The sequence below is a fragment of the Rhinoderma darwinii genome, chromosome 5, assembly GCF_050947455.1.
Source record: "Rhinoderma darwinii isolate aRhiDar2 chromosome 5, aRhiDar2.hap1, whole genome shotgun sequence".
Taxonomy (NCBI): domain Eukaryota; kingdom Metazoa; phylum Chordata; class Amphibia; order Anura; family Rhinodermatidae; genus Rhinoderma; species Rhinoderma darwinii.
The window spans coordinates 233,691,969-233,710,413 of NC_134691.1; the positions used below are offsets into that span (position 1 = coordinate 233,691,969).

At 39.6% G+C, this 18,445-nt stretch overlaps 1 pseudogene; it reads right to left on the reverse strand.

Moving 5' to 3' along the window:
* Window positions 1–14,509: 14,509 nt before the first annotated feature.
* LOC142654417 (U2 spliceosomal RNA) lies at window positions 14,510–14,677 on the reverse strand (annotated as a pseudogene).
* Between the last annotated feature and the right edge of the window lie 3,768 nt (window positions 14,678–18,445).

An 18,445-nucleotide genomic window follows, 5' to 3' on the forward strand; every position in this document is an offset into this window, starting at 1 on the left:
ATTTTTTATAATAAATAAACTTTTTAAAATATAAGTCCCAAAACATGAAATAATATAGACATATTTGGTATCGCCACGACCGTAACAACCTGTACAACAAATGTATAACATTATTTATGATGATCGGTGTATGGTGTAAAAAAAAAAATATTAAAACTGCTGCGCAACTGCTTTTTTTCTGCATTTTAATCTAATTAAAAATGTATAGAAATTAAACGATAATGTATTTGTACCAAAAAATGGTACGTACATAAAGTACAACTCGTCCCGCAAAAAACGAAGTCTCATACAACTACGTCGTACAAAAAATAAAAGCGTTATGAGCGTCGGGATGCAAAGAGGGAAATGTAAAAAAAATTGCTGTGTCCTCAAGGCCAAAATTGGCCGTGTCCTTAAGGGGTTAAACTCACTCATTGGCACAGCAATCAAATAATTTTTCCTCACAAAAGCCTCAATCCTCATAAACCACACTGGACACTTAAAAGCCACAGGCACACTTGCATCTCTCTTCACCCAATTCAGACCATACAACATCCAACCAGCCAAGTATCTAATCATGAAACCAGTCTTACTATTCTTCTGCACTAACACAGACACCACTTTAATATAATTCAAACCTAAAAATAACGCAACATTCGGAAAATCCAAACCACCATTCAATGAATGGAAAAAACCGGGGAAATCCAAGGGCGCAGCCGTGTCCAGATAAAATAGATTTTATTTGTACATATAACAACAACAAAAAAAGATTGTGTTTCGAAGCCGTACCGGCCTCTTCGTCAGGTCAAAGTACAAGTGGTTATCCTACGAAAACACACAGTTTATATAATCCAGAGAACATATATGACTACCGGGTTAGATGAGAGGTCAAATTAAAAGGCGGGTTCAAACAGATCATTATAAACGGAATAAACCCATAAAGACTTGTACATATATATATTTATATACATATATATACATTGATAATATATCTGCCAAACTAACATAGAATTCGTTAACATTAAAAATATATATTTTTTTTTTGTTGTTGTTATATGTACAAATAAAATCTATTTTATCTGGACACGGCTGCGCCCTTGGATTTCCCCGGTTTTTTCCATTCATTGGATTTTTTCAGCGGATATTGTACCTCAAACCTCCGGATTGGGAACTGTGGCGGCAACCGACTTTGACAGAGTTACCTCTGAATGCAAGTGTGGGTTGTTATGCTCCTAGCATAACATCACCAGGTCAGTACCTTTGACCCTATTTTCTTTTTTCGTTATATATACAAATTCAGGCACGATGTGCGCTTTGTTTTTATTTTTTTCTCTGTAGCGTGATACATCTCTGAGGTGGATATCCATACGTTTGTTATCCACGATTAGACCTTAAAAGGTCTGCAAATAGAGCAGCAATTTCATCTGCCTGATCTGCTTGGTCTACACCTGAGAGACATTGATAATCCCGTTTTCGTTACCACTCTAAGAACGACAAGCTATGGATCATTTTCGGCATAGAAAGGAATCCAGAGATCAACTAGTCCAGAAACTCACAGCAAGTACGGTACACAATCATCATGAGACTATACCGGCATCTGTATTCACTAATGAAGACACGGAAATTATGGTCGATCTATTTAAAGAATTTGAAGATTCTTCCAAGGTGGAATTACAACACCACATTGATGTAATTTTTCTTACGATTTATTTGTCTGAAAAAATATCCCCAAGGGGTTTACGTATGCCTTTTTCATCCACCTTTAAGGACGACCCAATCTTTACCTCAGATTGGGAGTCTTTTATGGAGTAATGTACAAAGGGGATGATGAACCGTTTATTGACTAAAAGACAAACTCTATGTGAGACATTAACTATTAAAATAGAAAGCCTAATGGAATCATTAAAACTATATTCTCTACATCATGATTTTCATACTATAAATCATAGGATTACTAATCGCATATTCAGATTAGAACAAGACCTCATTGAAAGAAAGGCTAATAAATTGGCAAGAGATAGATTGGACTATCTCTCCAATCAAATTAGAACCTGGAATGTACCCATATTACAACCTCAAAAAGCAGATACCTTGAAAAGTATTCAGCAGCGCGTAATGCCTACTTTAACACCAAGTATAAATTATAATAGAAACAAAAATGAGGAACTAAGAATAGCTTATACTAAATCCAATAGACTTTTTTTGAACAGCAAATATAGTAGATCTAACAACATTAAAAAAATGCGACAACCTATGAATGAGCTTTCTAGAAGTCCCCATGGGGATATACTAAATAAGAAAGATATATCTAATAAAGATGTGAACTCCACCCCTATTCATGCTTTTGAAAGAACCAATGAGCGGGCCAAGAGTTTTATATCGGATGGAGATATGGATTTATCGATATTAACAACACATGACATCTCTGATGACCAACTATCTAATACTGTAATTAATACTGAAGACTATAATAGGGAAATAATCTTTCTGGATAGTCCTGATTTATCCAAAGTTATGACTACTATTGATAACACTAAAAAAGGTTCCACCATGTCAGTTCCATTTCTTACCCCGGCACTATGTGTCACACCTGTAGGAGAGAGAAGTCTCAGACCTGTAGAGAATATACTGTCTCCCTCCTCCCCCTCTCCCTCCTCGTCATCTTTTTTAGAGATACCACCTTGCCAAAATTCCCAACAGTTGGCTATAAGCGAATTTTTTCGCCCAAAAAAAAGAAAAAATCTTATAGAGGAACCAGGGGAGGCAAAAAGAAAAAGAGAATAATAGGCACTTCGGCCTCCCCTCCTGTCTTACCACTTGTATCCATTTTTAACCTGTCCGATTATATTTTAAATAAATCTGAAATTTCGCTCCTGGAAAAGGGTCTTGCTTTTTGCCCTACTTCTGGTATAAATGGGTTTGATGTATTTATTGATTTACATCGGTTCATTAGGAAACGAACATTAAAAAGATATTTCCAATTAACATCTTATAAACCACTAGTTGACAAAGATCAATCTGGTGTAGATAATATCCAACAAAATGAATCACCCCCAATCTTTAAACATACTGCTCTGAAAGCACCCTCAAAGTTTTACCCTGTAGCCCATCAGGGTAATTTTATCAATACTTTTTATCATCTAGTAGGTAGAGACTTGGAAGACATAGAATCGCAATATCTTCCACATAAAAATAATTTATCTTATAGTGAGAAACAAGCTTTGAAGAATCTTAAAGATAATACATCAATTGTAATAAGATCTGCGGACAAAGGTGGTGGTACAGTAATTCAGAATACTGTGGATTATTTTAATGAAGCTTCAAAAATTCTATCAGACACAAATTATTATGTCTGCCTTGATTACAATCCCATCGAGAACATTAATGAAAACCTTAGATCTCTGATAGATCAAGCTTTTTTAGATAGGGTTCTTAATAAGAATGAAAGGAAATACCTTACTCCACAAAACTCTAATTTACCATTCTATTACCACCTACCGAAAATACATAAGGACCCCATTAATCCACCTGGGAGACCTATTATTTCCGGTATTCAGTCACCCACCTGTCATTTGTCCCATTATCTTGATCTGATTTTGCAAAAATATGTAGTAAACCTGCCCAGTTTTTTAAAAGATTCAACACAGCTCATCAATGAACTGTGCTTAGTTTCACCGAAAAATTATCCACTCCTGATTACTTTGGATGTGAGTGCACTATATAGCAATATTGAGCACTCTTTGGGCATGAGTACCCTAAAAAATTTGTTTGAAAAAGATAAAGATCTCCAACCAATTCAAATTACATTTTATCTGGAGAGTATGGAATTCATTCTAAAGAATAATATTTTTTCGTTCAATAATAATATATACCATCAAGTTAAGGGCACAGCGATGGGCACTAGAGTAGCACCGAGCTATGCTAATATTTTTATGGGGGCGTTTGAAGAGCAATTTATATGGAATCACCCATGGGCTAGGGAACATATCCTTTTATACAAAAGATATATAGACGATTTGATTTTTATATGGAATGGCGACTTGAGAAGTGCGACCAATTTTTGTAATTCACTAAATGAAAATCAATGGGGCATCAATTTCACCTATAATATCCAAGAAAAAGAAATTGATTATCTGGATTTGACAATTACTTATTCAGGGGATAGGTTTTTAACATGCAATTTTTTTAAGAAAGTAGACATTAACAGTTACTTAAATTTCTATAGTGGCCACTACTCCAAGTGGCTTAAAAATATCCCATATAGCCAATATAAAAGAATTAGGAAAAACTGTACCCTTAGGTGTGATTTTAAAAAACAAAGTAAAATTTTATACAAACGTTTTAAAGACAAAGGTTATCCAGATACACTATTAACTGATGCATATAAGAAAACATCTGCACTGTCCCAAGAAGACTGCCTAATAAAATATACTGGTAGTGTCTCTAAAGAACGAAATGATGAGAAGAATCGAGATAGTTTTGGTCTCAATTTTATTACACAATATAATACAGCAAATAAGAAAATAGGAGAGATATTAAAAAGACATTGGCATGTATTACAGAATGACCCGTTTTTACAAAAAACTCTACCTTTAAAACCACTTGTAACGTTTAAAAGAGCTAGAACAATAAAAAATATTCTGGCTCCAAGTCGGGTGAATCTGTCTTTTTTAAAAGACTCGTCACAAAAAATACAACTACATGACCCATTATTAGAAAAGGGGAGTTTTAAATGTGGACAAAATAGATGTCTTTGTTGTAAATCAATCACAGACAAAACGTACATTTTTAGATCACATCAAACAGAAAAATCATTTAATATTGAAACGAATTTAAATTGCCGATCTAGTTTTGTGATCTATCTTATAAATTGTATATGTGGTATTCAATACGTAGGAAGGACAATTCAACCCCTACATTGTAGACTGAATAAACATAGGTTTAATTGTAAGAATAAATTTTTGCTTCATAGTGTTTCTAGACACTGCACTATAGCACATGAGGGTAATTTTGCATGTTTTACTATCACCCCAATTGACCAAATTTCAGTGAGTCATCCTGATCGTTTTAACGTTCTTTGTAAAAAAGAAATATTTTGGATCTACAAACTAAAAACACTGAAACCGGCAGGTCTGAATGAACTCAATGAGACCATTATTTAATGCGGTTTCTTGGATTCAAATAGAATGTATGCAGATAGGCAATGTGATCACTCTAAATGTGATTATTAATTCCGATAATATTCTCTTTTATGTCTAGATATGTATATATTTAGGTACTGATATGTTCTCACTTAGCATGTATATGGAGTATCTTATCCACATCCTTTTGGATGGTCTTTTTCCGTGTTTCTAAGAAAGTTTTCTAATTAATATTCCAATCGATTAGACTCTAATCAGTCATCTAGATTGTAATATATTTTTACCTACAAACTAAAAATATTAAAACCGACAGGTCTGAATGAATCCAATAAAACCATCTACAAACTAAAAATACTAAAACCAACAGGTCCGAATGAATCTAATAAGACCACTATTAATAGGTTTTGTCGGATCCATATATAGTGGATATAGATATACGATGTGATAACTTTTAATGCCATTTTTTCTTTTTCTTTTTCTTCTGCACGAATCTGTTTTATGTTTAGATATTTATTTATTTATTTATTTATCTATATATCTTTCAATTAGCGCATATATGCATTTACATCCTTTTGGATGGTCTTATCTCATATTTCCAAGATAGGGGTGCGCATATATATATATATATATATTTTCTACTCTTTTAGATATGGCCTTTAAATAGAATTGTTTTTAAAATATTTTAACATATATATAATTTTTAACGTGATTTTCATTATATTTTTAATATATATTTTTAATGTTAACGAATTCTATGTTAGTTTGGCAGATATATTATCAATGTATATATATGTATATAAATATATATATGTACAAGTCTTTATGGGTTTATTCCGTTTATAATGATCTGTTTGAACCCGCCTTTTAATTTGACCTCTCATCTAACCCGGTAGTCATATATGTTCTCTGGATTATATAAACTGTGTGTTTTCGTAGGATAACCACTTGTACTTTGACCTGACGAAGAGGCCGGTACGGCTTCGAAACACAATCTTTTTTTGTTGTTGTTATATGTACAAATAAAATCTATTTTATCTGGACACGGCTGCGCCCTTGGATTTCCCCGGTTTTTTCCATTCATTGGATTTTTTCAGCGGATATTGTACCTCAAACCTCCGGATTGGGAACTGTGGCGGCAACCGACTTTGACAGAGTTACCTCTGAATGCAAGTGTGGGTTGTTATGCTCCTAGCATAACATCACCAGGTCAGTACCTTTGACCCTATTTTCTTTTTTCGTTATATATACAAATTCAGGCACGATGTGCGCTTTGTTTTTATTTTTTTCTCTGTAGCGTGAAACCACCATTCACACACATCTTATACACATACTCTCTCTTAAATTTTTCCATTCTACTCCCCCAAAAAAGGTAAAAATCATCTTTTCAGTCTTCTTAATTTTCCGGGTAGCAAAAGGGTAAACAAGTGCACAAAAGAGTAAAATTGGTAACACAACAGCTTTAATTATCAGAATTTTTCCAGTCAGCGTCAAACTTCTCAGCCTCCAAAAGTTCAGCTTTCGTTCTATTCTCATACCATATTCATCCCAACTTTTATTTCCTCTCAAATCCTCATTAAATTGCACACCCAATATTTTTATAGCACCCATCTCACAATTAACCCCATCCATCCTCACACTCCTGTCACCAAAACACTTAACGCTACATTTGCCCCAATTCACTTTAAACGCAGACGCACTACAAAACAAATTCAACAACAATCTCGCTCTATTTATCTCAGCCTCTCTTTCACTAACAATCACCACATCATTCATATAACCCAATACTTTCACAAACTTACCATTACTCCCAGGAATTAATAACCCCCTCATAAATTTTTCCTTTCTAATCATACACAACAATACTTCAATCACACTAATGAACAGGACAGGGGACATAGAACAACCCTGCCTGACACCTGACCTTATCCCCACTTTTCCACTCAGAAATCCATTTACTTGAAACTCACTCGTTACACTCCTATACAAACCTTTCACTGTATACACAAAATTTCTCGGAAAACCCATTTTGCACAACACACTAAACATAAACACATGCGACATCCTATCAAACGCCTTTTCAAAGTCCACAGATAGCACCAAACATTTCTGCTTTCTATCCATACAGTCATCAAATCACTCACATCCACACCAAGCTCCCTAAGTTTTCTCAACCATTCTATTCTAACATTCAACTCATTATATTTGTTTCTTAACATAGCTGCTTTTTTATTGCCCCATTTTTTAAAAAATTTGTTACATTCATTCTTCATCCAATACCACCACTCCAACACATTCCCAAACAATTCCTGCCGCAATTTCCAACCTTTATAAGCATACAAAAAAGCCATCACAATTCTTTCATCCTCTAATAAACTTACATTTACTATCCATACCCCTGCAACAACGTACTAAACGAACATCCCCTTCAAAGGTTACACACATGGTCAGAAAAGGTCTCATCACGCTGCCGCAAACTCATACACCCCACATTTTCTGAGAAAAGCACCCGATCTATCCTTGATGTTATCCCTCCACTATTAGATCTATAAGTGTCGGGTGGTGGCTTTCCCAAATGAAACACAGCAGCATCTATAAAAGAAAAATCTTTGATTAATTGGTACAACTTTTTACCAGATACATCCATTTTTCCCCTTCCGTCACACAGTTAAAGTCCCCAACCCAAATCGTGGGAAACCTCCCTGGCAAAAAAAGGCCAATTTCTCTAGGAGCTCTAACCTCTCTTCTTTCTTTGTTGCTCCATATATATTAATTACCCTTACCCTCTACCCTCTGACATTTATCTCCCCACACCTCCCCACTTCCACCACAATATAACTTTCTAATTTTAAATTCCTATTCCCTAGCAATATTCCTACCCCATCATTTTTATTTATAGAAGAACCAGACAATATACATTGGTCATATGGCCACTCCTGTTCTGGCATAGGTTCTACAATACCACATTCTTGCAGACAATATACATCAGCTCCTAAAAAAAATGTAAAATCCAGAACTGCAGCCCTCCTGGGCTTAGATTGAATTAGTCGTACATTTAAGGATACGACATCAAATGTAGCTTTGGATACCATATTTTAATTTTAGTAGCCAGGTAACCGCAGATTGCCCACTTGCACTTCAGCCTTTGCCTTCTGGAGGCTGGCAACTTAATAAAAAAGGGTCAAACAAAATCACTGAGGAGGGGTATTCCGCCTCACTTCCAGGGGTTACAGGGGGTGACGCGGCCAGCCTGGCTCTCTTAGCCCCCATATCCAGAATCTCGTCTGCAGGTCTGGTGCCTACAGCGGTAAAATCCCCTTGACCTCCAACTCCTTCCAGAAAAACTTCATCCAGACTCCAAGAGACAGGAGGAGTCACGGGCGCATTGCCCTCGATTTCTCCCTCACCCTGTAGCCCAGTCTGGACATCGGAAGGGTGAGGGAGATCCTCCTTGACCGGGGCTACCTCCATACCTGCCCCTTCCTCCACACATACTTCTACTGGAGCTGTGCTTCCAGAGGCCTGATAGTCAGCGGGTACCTCCTCTCACAACTGTCCCAACATCTCCAGCAGCTCAGCCACTCTGCTCCTGGCTGCCTCTGCATATGACTTCTTCTGCAGGGGTAATCTTTAAATGTATGCCCTTCCACCTCGCAGAGATTACAAACAATGCGGTTGACACATCCTCTTGCCTTGTGACCCTCCTGGTTACATCTGGAACACTTCCCTGAATTTTGGCATCTTTCCCTTGTGTGGCCAAAAACTTTACAATTCCTGCAGAAGAGAGGACACCTGGGAAAAAAACAGATATCCCCTATCTCTTCCAATGGAAAAGTTTGATGGAGGGAAATGGAAGCCTCCTGGTTCCTCAATATTTTTCCGAAACAGGACCCAGAATTTATATTTTCCGTTCCAGAGCATTTCAGTGTTCAAGATTTTATTTTCAAATTTGACATATGCACAATGTCTAGACAGGAAAGCCATGATATCTTGTAAAGGTGCATGTGCATTGTAGAGGAAAACCACTAGGAAAACTTCTCCATCATATAGCAGAATAAATGTAAGTCCTCCAAGCTCGGGATTGTTCACATTTTCCATCAAATTGTAATGGAAAGTATGGCAGGCAGGTAAATCCGTCAAAATTAAGGTAAAATTACCAACCTTATGCTCCTGCAGACAAAGGATTTTCTTCTGCTCTACCTTCAAGATCCCAAACAATACGTTGTTCACCAGGTGTCACAGGTCCAGGGTCTTCTCCAATCCAAAATCAACTTAGATCCGAATGCCGTACTTGACCCGGGTTTCCCCGGCCTTAGCGTGACGCACAATTTATATCGCCTTCCTGCCACTGGCTGTCTCCCTATAGCTACAAGCAGCTTAAGCCCCGAAGAGCGATGCTGCAGGGCCGAGAGCTCAAAACTGGACACCTCTGGTAGCCACTTGAGCTTAGCCAGAAGGCCGAGAAGCGATAACCACAAAGTGGTGCGTGTTGGCAGAGCCTGGTCAATACTGCTATTCATCCCTTGCAGCGATTCAGCCTACTTCTAGCTACCTCCATGGGGGCCCTGCCGGCTCAAACACTCACACAGGCAGCCAGGCGGGAGGTGAAAAAAGGCCGGAGAGGAAACCAGACATGCTTTGCTTCTTTCGCTTGCACCACAATGCTGTGCAGAAAGCGGAGGAATCTACATAACAACGCCTTCCTGGCAACGCCCAAATGCCCTCCTGCCGTGCAGACAAACTCTAGCAGCAGCAAGTGCATGCCCACATCCACCCCTTCTCACTTCACACCTTCGATCACCTGCAATACAGTGCCTGCTTGCTGCTGACCAACACTGCCTGGGCCCAGGCTTGTCTGGCTGAGGTCCCATTATGATGTCATAAAGCTTGCTCTCACTTCTTAGGGCCCCACTATGACACGCGCAAAGTCCCGTCAGAACCTTATATTAGACGTTGCTGCTCAGTCAGTCACTCAGTGTTGCCTTAGAAACAGGGGCGTAGCTAGAGGCTCATGGGCCCCGATGCAAAAATTCTTACTGGGCCCCTCCCCCCCCCCGCAAACTTCTCATGGCATAAGTGACCCAACAATGCAGCACTAGCAGCCGGGGCGTCACTAAGGCTGGGTTCACACACACTATTTACGGACGTAATTCGGGCGTTTTAGCATTGAATTACGTCCGAAAATGCGGCTCAAAAGCGTCGGCAAACATCTGCCCATTCATTTGAATGGGTCTAACGATGTTCTGTGCCGACGGTCATTTTTTTTTACGCGCCGCTGTCAAAAGGCGGCGCGTAAAAAAGTGCCTGTCACTTCTTCAGACGTAAATGGAGACGTTTTCCATGGACTCCATGGAAAACCAGCTTCAATTACTTCCGTAATGGACGCAGCAAAAGACGCCTGCACATGCCATTACGGCTGTAATTACGGTGCTGTTTTCTCCTGAAAACAGCACAGTAATTTCAGCCGTAACAGACGCTGCCGTGTGAACATACCCTCAGGGCTTAAATAGCCCCAAATAGCCCCAATACATGTGTCCGCGCCAAAAAAAAGTGTGTATATGAGACAGCATAGCATATCTATAGCACTACGACCCTATAAACTATGGATAGGATTAGATACAGTGGCTGAGCAGACAGTATCACACATGATAGGATTAGATACAGTGGCTCAGAAGGCAGTATCACACATGATAGGATTAGATACACAGCTCAGCAGACAGTATCACACATGATAGGATTAGATACAGTGGCCCAGCAGACAGTATCACACATGATAGGATTAGATACAGTGGCTCAGCAGACAGTACCACACATGATAGGATTACATACAGTGGCTCAGCAGACAGTACCACACATGATAGGATTAGATACAGTGGCTCAGCAGACAGTATCACACATGATAGGATTAGATACAGTGGCTCAGCAGACAGTACCACACATGATAGGATTAGATACAGTGGCTCAGCAGACAGTATCACACATGATAGGATTAGATACAGTAGCTCAGCAGACAGTACCACACATGATAGGATTAGATACAGTGGCTCAGCAGACAGTACCACACATGATAGGATTAGATACAGTGGCTCAGCAGACAGTATCACACATGATAGGATTAGATACAGTGGCTCAGCAGACAGTACCACACATGATAGGATTAGATACAGTGGCTCAGCAGACAGTACCACACATGATAGGATTAGATACAGTGGCTCAGCAGACAGTATCACACATGATAGGATTAGATACAGTAGCTCAGCAGACCGTATCACACATGATTGGATTAGATACACAGCTCAGCAGACTGTATCACACATGATAGGATTAGATACAGGGCCCAGCTCGCTGACATTGCGGCTCAAGCGCTGGACCCAGGATAGGTAAGAATAATAATTTTGCTTCTTTATGTGTTACTGATTATTTTTGTGTGTTTGTTTTTTTTACAGGTTCGGTTGTTGGACTTCAGATTCGAGGACTTCAATGACGGCGTTTTTTTTATTCTCAATAAAATGGTTAATGAGGGTTGTGTTTTTTTATTTCAATAAAATATTTTTTTTATGTGCTTGTATCTTTTTAAACTTTATTATCACCGCCTTAGTAATGGCCGCTGGCTGATTGACAACCTCCATTACTAAGGCGAGGCTTAATGTTAGCCGGTGCAGAGGCTACACTAACCCCCATTATTACCCCAGTACCCACCGCCACCAGGGGTACTGGGAAGAGCCGGGTACAAACCAGTACCCGACCATCTGTAGTGACGGGCAGGCACCGGGGTGGCTGCAGGCTGGTAGTATTAGGCTGGGGAAGGCCAAAAACAGTGGCCCCTACCACCCTGGTAATGCTGCCCGCTGCTGCTGTGTTGTATCTGGCTGGTTATGAAAATTGGGGGGGACCCGACATCGTTCTTTCCAATTATTTTTTTATTTTATTTTTTTTAAATGACGTGGGGTCCACCCCATTTTCATAACCAGCCAGATACAATAAAGCAGCAGCAGGCAGCATTACCAGGATGGGAAGGGCCACTGTTTTTGGCCTTTCCCCTCCTGATAATACCAGCCTGCGGCCACCCCAGTGGCCGACCATCACTACAGATGGTCAGGTACTGGATCGTACCCGGCTCTTCCCAGCACCCCTGGTGGCGGTGGGTACCGGGGTAATAAAGGGGGTTAGTATTCGCCTCTGCACCGGCTAACACTAAGCCCCGCCTTAGCAATGGATGCTGTCAATCAGCCGGTGGCCATTACTAAGGCGGTAGTAATATAGTTTAAAAAAAAAACACACAAAGACATAGAAAAAATATTTTATTGAAATAAAAAAAAAAAACACACACCCCTCATTAACCATTTTATTAATAAAAAAAAAGCTGTCATCGAAGTAGTCCTGGAATCCGCCGTAGTCCAACGACCGAACCTGTAAGAAAACACGCAAAAAATGATTAGTAACACGTGTTAGGGTATGTGCACACACACTAATTACGTCCGTAATTGACGGACGTATTTCGGCCGCAAGTACCGGACCGAACACACTGCAGGGAGCCGGGCTCCTAGCATCATACTTATGTACGATGCTAGGAGTCCCTGCCTCGCTGCCGGACAACTGTCCCGTACTGAAAACATGTTTACAGTATGGGACAGTTGTCCTGCAGCGAGCCAGGGACTCCTAGCATCGTACATAACTATAATGCTAGGAGCCCGGCTCCCTGCAGTGTGTTCGGTCCGGTACTTGCGGCCGAAATACGTCCGTCAATTACGGACGTAATTAGTGTCTGTGCACATACCCTAAGGCTTAGATACAGGGCCCATGTGTGATACTGTCTGTGGGACCCTGTATCTAAGCCTACCAAAAGGTAGGCTTAGATACAGGGTCCAGCAGACAGTAATCTTATACAGTATAAGATTACTGTGTGCTGGGGCCCTGTATCTAAACCTACAGTGTGGTAGGCTTAGATACAGGGCCCAGCAGACAGGATCACGCATGGGCCATGTATCTAAGCCTACCATGTGATTGGCTTAGATACAGGGCCCAGCAGACAGGATCACACAATCTGTGATCCTGTCTCATGGGCCCCCTAAGCCTGCTACATCGTAGGCTTAGGGGTTGTGCAGTCCCTAAACATTGATGGCCTATCCACAGGATAGGCCATCAATAGCTGATGTGTCGCCCGGGACCCGCAAATCAGCTGTTTTGAAGGGGCCGCAGCACTCGTACGAGAGCTGCTTCCCCTTCATTTCACTACTCGCTCACACTGTGAATCGCCGACACCGATTCACAGTGTGACCGGAATGAAGTGACAGGAATGAAGGGGAGCAGCTCCCCGCCAGTCAGGGCTAAGCTTACCTTCCTCTTCGGCCGCGGCGGGAGTTCTGTAGTCTCGATGCTGTGCGCGGCGGCATAGCGCTGTGACGTCATGCGCTGCGCACAGCGCTTGACGTCAGGACCTCCGCTGCGATCCGGAACCAGGAAGGTAAGTAAAGTATGTTACTATAGTAACAGGGGCCCGCGGCCCAAGTTACTATAGTAACTTTTTATTGATGTGGTGTGGGGGGCCGTGGGCCCCCCTAGCTTCGGGGCCCGGTCGCAATTGCGACCGCTGCGACCCCTATAGCTACGCCAGTGCTTAGAAATCAAAACAGCAAGATTTGCCCGTGTTGCCTGCACAGCTAGCTGCCCCAGGAGGCCACAAGAGGGAGACAGGGGACTGCTAAATGGCAATTAGGCATCTTCCTCAAACTTTACTGACACCTCCTTGTCCTTTCTCCTCCTCCTCCTACAACCTCCATCCTTGCACAGTTTGTTAGTCTTCCTTCCAGGTAACATAGTAACAAATCCAAATTGGTGGTGTCTTTGTAGGCGAGGGAGGTTTTGTTGCAACTTCAAATCTTACTTCTTTCAAATGTAGGGAGGACAGTTCATTCCATCACATCCATCTAGTGCACACACAGAGGTCCATTGTGGCGGCTGCAATGGCTGCTTGCTGTTCCCCTACTCCACTCCGCTGTTCCCCTACTCCACTCCACTATTCCACTACTTGACTGTGGTGCTGGCTGCATCAATCAGTGGCTGGCTTGATGGCTGGCTCAGGTGCAGCTCTTGAACTTACCTAGGAGGAAGGAGGGACAGAGGAAAAGGAAGGTGAATGAGCTGTTCCAAATTGAAATGCTGGAAACACAGAAACACAGACACAACACACCCAACACAAGAGGTGGCAATCTGTTAATGAAGGCATTTAATAATGAGGTCATTATCGCACATTACACAACATGCATTGTATAAAGGAATTGTTCAACAAACGTTAAAATAATGGGATTAAAGGAGAGATCCAATCAGCAAGAAACAAACAATGGAAAAAGCAAAAAGCACTTTTCACATCTGATGTTAGTCACTGCATAAGGAAAGGGTGCACCGGTCCTGGAGATACTGCAATACCAGGTCAATGCGTGGAGTGGACAGAGCAAGCTCTATTTCCATCTCCCTGTTCTAAAAATCCATTTAATATATGGTCCCCAGATAGGGGACGTATCAGATATTAATCTGATAACAGATAAGGTTTCAACAAAGATTTTATTGATTCACAAGTTCTTCATTCAATTAATACAATAAAATACAATATGTACATTAATATAAAACTGTTTTCCATAATTGTACAATCCAAGTACTATTTGCATCTCTTGTACCATAGTTTTTCCTGTCCCTTAAAAAATATATGTACATTTCACTAAAGGCAAGTTTAATACATTCGTCCACAGAAATAAAATCACGTTTAAAAAGTAAAATATTTCTGACTTTCCAAATGGCATTTTTATCATACTCCAACAAACCATGTACTGTTTAAAAGTTGGGCAATTAAAAAGTCCGTAAAATACATATTCATATGTTAAATCTTTTAATCCACAAGTCCATTTTAAAAGCACGCCGACTTTCCTCCAGACTTCTTGTGCGTAAGGACAGTTCCAAAATAAATGTAGCACAGATTCATCGTTCGCACAAGAGTCTATTGGGCATTTAGCCATTGCCACCAGTCCTCTCCTGTGCTGAAAGTCTCTTGTTGGGAGGCACTGGTGGACCATCATCCAGGCAAGGTCTATATGTCCATTTGCAAGAAACTTCCCAAAGACGTTCCGCCATACTTGTCTGGACCTCGCCAGGGAATAGTTTGCCACAGGGATAACCTCCTCATTCCCCCTTAGAATTGCAGACAGTTTCCTCTGGTCCTTTAAAATGCTGCTTTCTTGGTCCTTTAACCCCTTTAGGACACAGCCTGTTTTGGCCTTGTGGACACAGATGATTTTTTCAAATCTGACATGTGTCACTTTATGTGGTAATAACTCCGGAATGCTTTTACCTATCCAAGCGATTCTGAGTTTGTTTTCTCGTGACATATTGTATTTTATGTTAGTGAAAAAATTTGGTCGATAAATTCAATATTTATTTGTGAAAAACCTCAAATTTTAGCAAAAATTTGCATTTTTCAAAATTTCAATGTATTTGCTTGTAAAACAGATAGTAATAACACACAAAATGGTTACTAGTTAACATCCCCCATATGTCTACTTTATGTTTGCATCATTTTTTTTCACCTACTTTTAATTTTTCTAGGACGTTACGAGGCTTAGAACTTTAGCAGCAATTTCTCATATTTTCAATAAAATTTCAATAGGCCATTTTTTCACGGACCAGTTCAGTTCTGAAGTGGCTTTGAGGGCCTTATATATTAGAAAGTCCCCATAAATCACCCCATTTTGAAAACTGCACCCCTCAAGGTATTCAAAACCACATTCAGAAAGTATTTTAACCCTTTAGGCGTTTCACAGGAATTAAGGCAAAGTAGAGGTGAAATTTACAAATTTCATTTTTTTTGCCGAAATTCATTTGTAATAAAAAAAAAATCTGTAACACAGAAGGTTTTACCAGAGAAACGCAACTCAATATTTATTGCCCAGATTCTGCAGATTTTAGAAATATCCAACATGTGGCCCTAGTGTGCTAATGGACTGAAACACCGGAATCAGAAGTAAAGGAGTACCTAGTGGATTTTGGGGCCTCCTTTTTTTAGGAATATATTTTAGGCACCATGTCAGGTTTGAGGAGGTCTTGTGGTACCAAAACAGTCGAAACCCCCAAAAAGTGACCCCATTTTGGAAACTACACCCCTCAAGGCATTTTTCTAGGGGTATAGTTAGCATTTTAACCCCACAGTTTTTTTTCAGAATTTAGTGGAATTAGTCTGTGAAGATGAAAATCACCTATTTTTCTGTGGAAACATAAATGTTTTCATTTTTACAAGGAATAAAGGAGAAAAAGCCACCCAACATTTGTAAAGCAATTTCTCCCGATTACGGCAATACCCCATATGTGGTCGTAAACTGATGTTTGGACCCACAGCAGGGCTCAGGAGGCAAGGAGTGCCTTTTGGATTTTGGCGCGCAGATTTTGCTGGATTGGTTTCCAGTGCCATGTCGGGTTTGCAACGCCCCGGAGGGACCAAAACAGTGGAAACCCCCCAAAAGTGACCCTATTTTGGAATCTACACCCCTCAAGGAATTTTTCTAGGGGTATAGTGAGCATTTTGGCCCCTCAGGATCTTTTTTAGAGCTAAGGTGACCAAAAAACAGCGATTTTGGCACTTTAAATTCTTTATTTATTACAGCGTTCACGGTGCGCAATAAATGAAGTTTTAATTTTTTCTGCCGGTCGGTACGATTACGCCGATACCATATGTGTATAGTTTTTTTGACGTTTTGCAGCGTTTGTACAATAAAATTAAGTTTCTATAAAATTATTTATTTTCTGAGACACGCTATTCTGAGCCGTAACTTTTTTATTTTTCCGTCAAAAAAGCTGTGGGAGGTCTTGTTTTTTGCGGGATGTGTTGTAGTTTTTATTGGTACCATTTTGGGGTAAATGCGACTTTTTGATCACTTTTTATTGTATATCTTGGGAGGGGTGGTGACCAAAAAATAGCGATGCTGACAGTTTTCCGTTTATTTTGTTTGCGGCGTTCACCGTGTGGAAAAATGAACATTATAGTTTCATAGTTTGGGTCGTTACGAACACGGTGATACCAAATATGTGTATTTTTTTTTTTTTAACGTTTTCATATTTTCCCTATAATAAATGACTTATTATAGGAAAACTTTTATTTTTACACTTTTATAAAACATTTTTCTTAACTTTTTTTTACTTTTTACACTATTTTTTTGACCTGCAGCTCTGATCGCTGCTAGAATACATTAGACTACCTAGGTAGTGTAACATATTCCAACTGTCAGTGTGACGTCACAGTGGCCCTCAAAGCCACCTCAGAACTGAACTGGTCCCTGAAAAAATAGCCTTTTGAAATTTTCTTGAAAATATGAGAAATTGCTGCTAAAGTTCTAAGCCTTGTAACGTCCTAGAAGAATAAAAGGATGTTCAAAAAACGATGCAAACATAAAGTAGACATATGGCAAATGTTAACTAGTAACTATTTTGTGTGGTATTACTATCTGTTTTACAAGCAGATACGTTTAAATTTAGAAAAATGCAAATTTTTGCTATTTTTTTCTAAATTGTGGTGTTTTTCAGAAATAAATACCAAAATTATCAACAAAATTTTTTCACTAACATAAAGTACAACATGTCACGAGAAAACAATCTCAGAATCGCTTGGATAGGTAAAAGCATTCCAACGTTATTACCACATAAAGTAACACATGTCAGATTTGAAAAAATTGGCTGGGTCCTGAAGTGGTTAAAAACCCATTAACCCCTTCCCTCTTTAGCCACTTTTGACCTTCCTGACAGAGCCTCATTTTTCAAATCTGACATGTTTCACTTTATGTGGTAATAACGTTGAAATGCTTTCACCTATCCAAGCGATTCTGAGATCGTTTTCTCGTGACACATTGGACTTTAAGATAGTGGTAAAATTTGGTCGATACATTCAGTATTTAATTGTGAAAAACACGAAAATATAGTGAAAAATTGCAAAAATTAGCATTTTTCTCAATTTAAATGTATCTGCTTGTAAGACAGGCAGTTATACCACACAAAATTGTTGCTAATTAACATCACCCATATGTCTACTTTAGATTGGCATCGTTTTTTGAACATCCTTTTATTTTTCTATGACCTCACAAGGCTTAGAACTTTAGCAGCAATTTCTCACATTTTCAAGAAAATTTCAAAAGGCTATTTTTACAGGGGCCAGTTCAGTTGTGAAGTGGTTTTGAGGGCCTTATATATTAGAAACCCCCAAAAAGTCACCCCATTTTAAAAACTTCACCCCTCAAAGTATTCAAAACAGCATTTAGAAAATGTCTTAACCCTTTACACATTTCACAGGAATT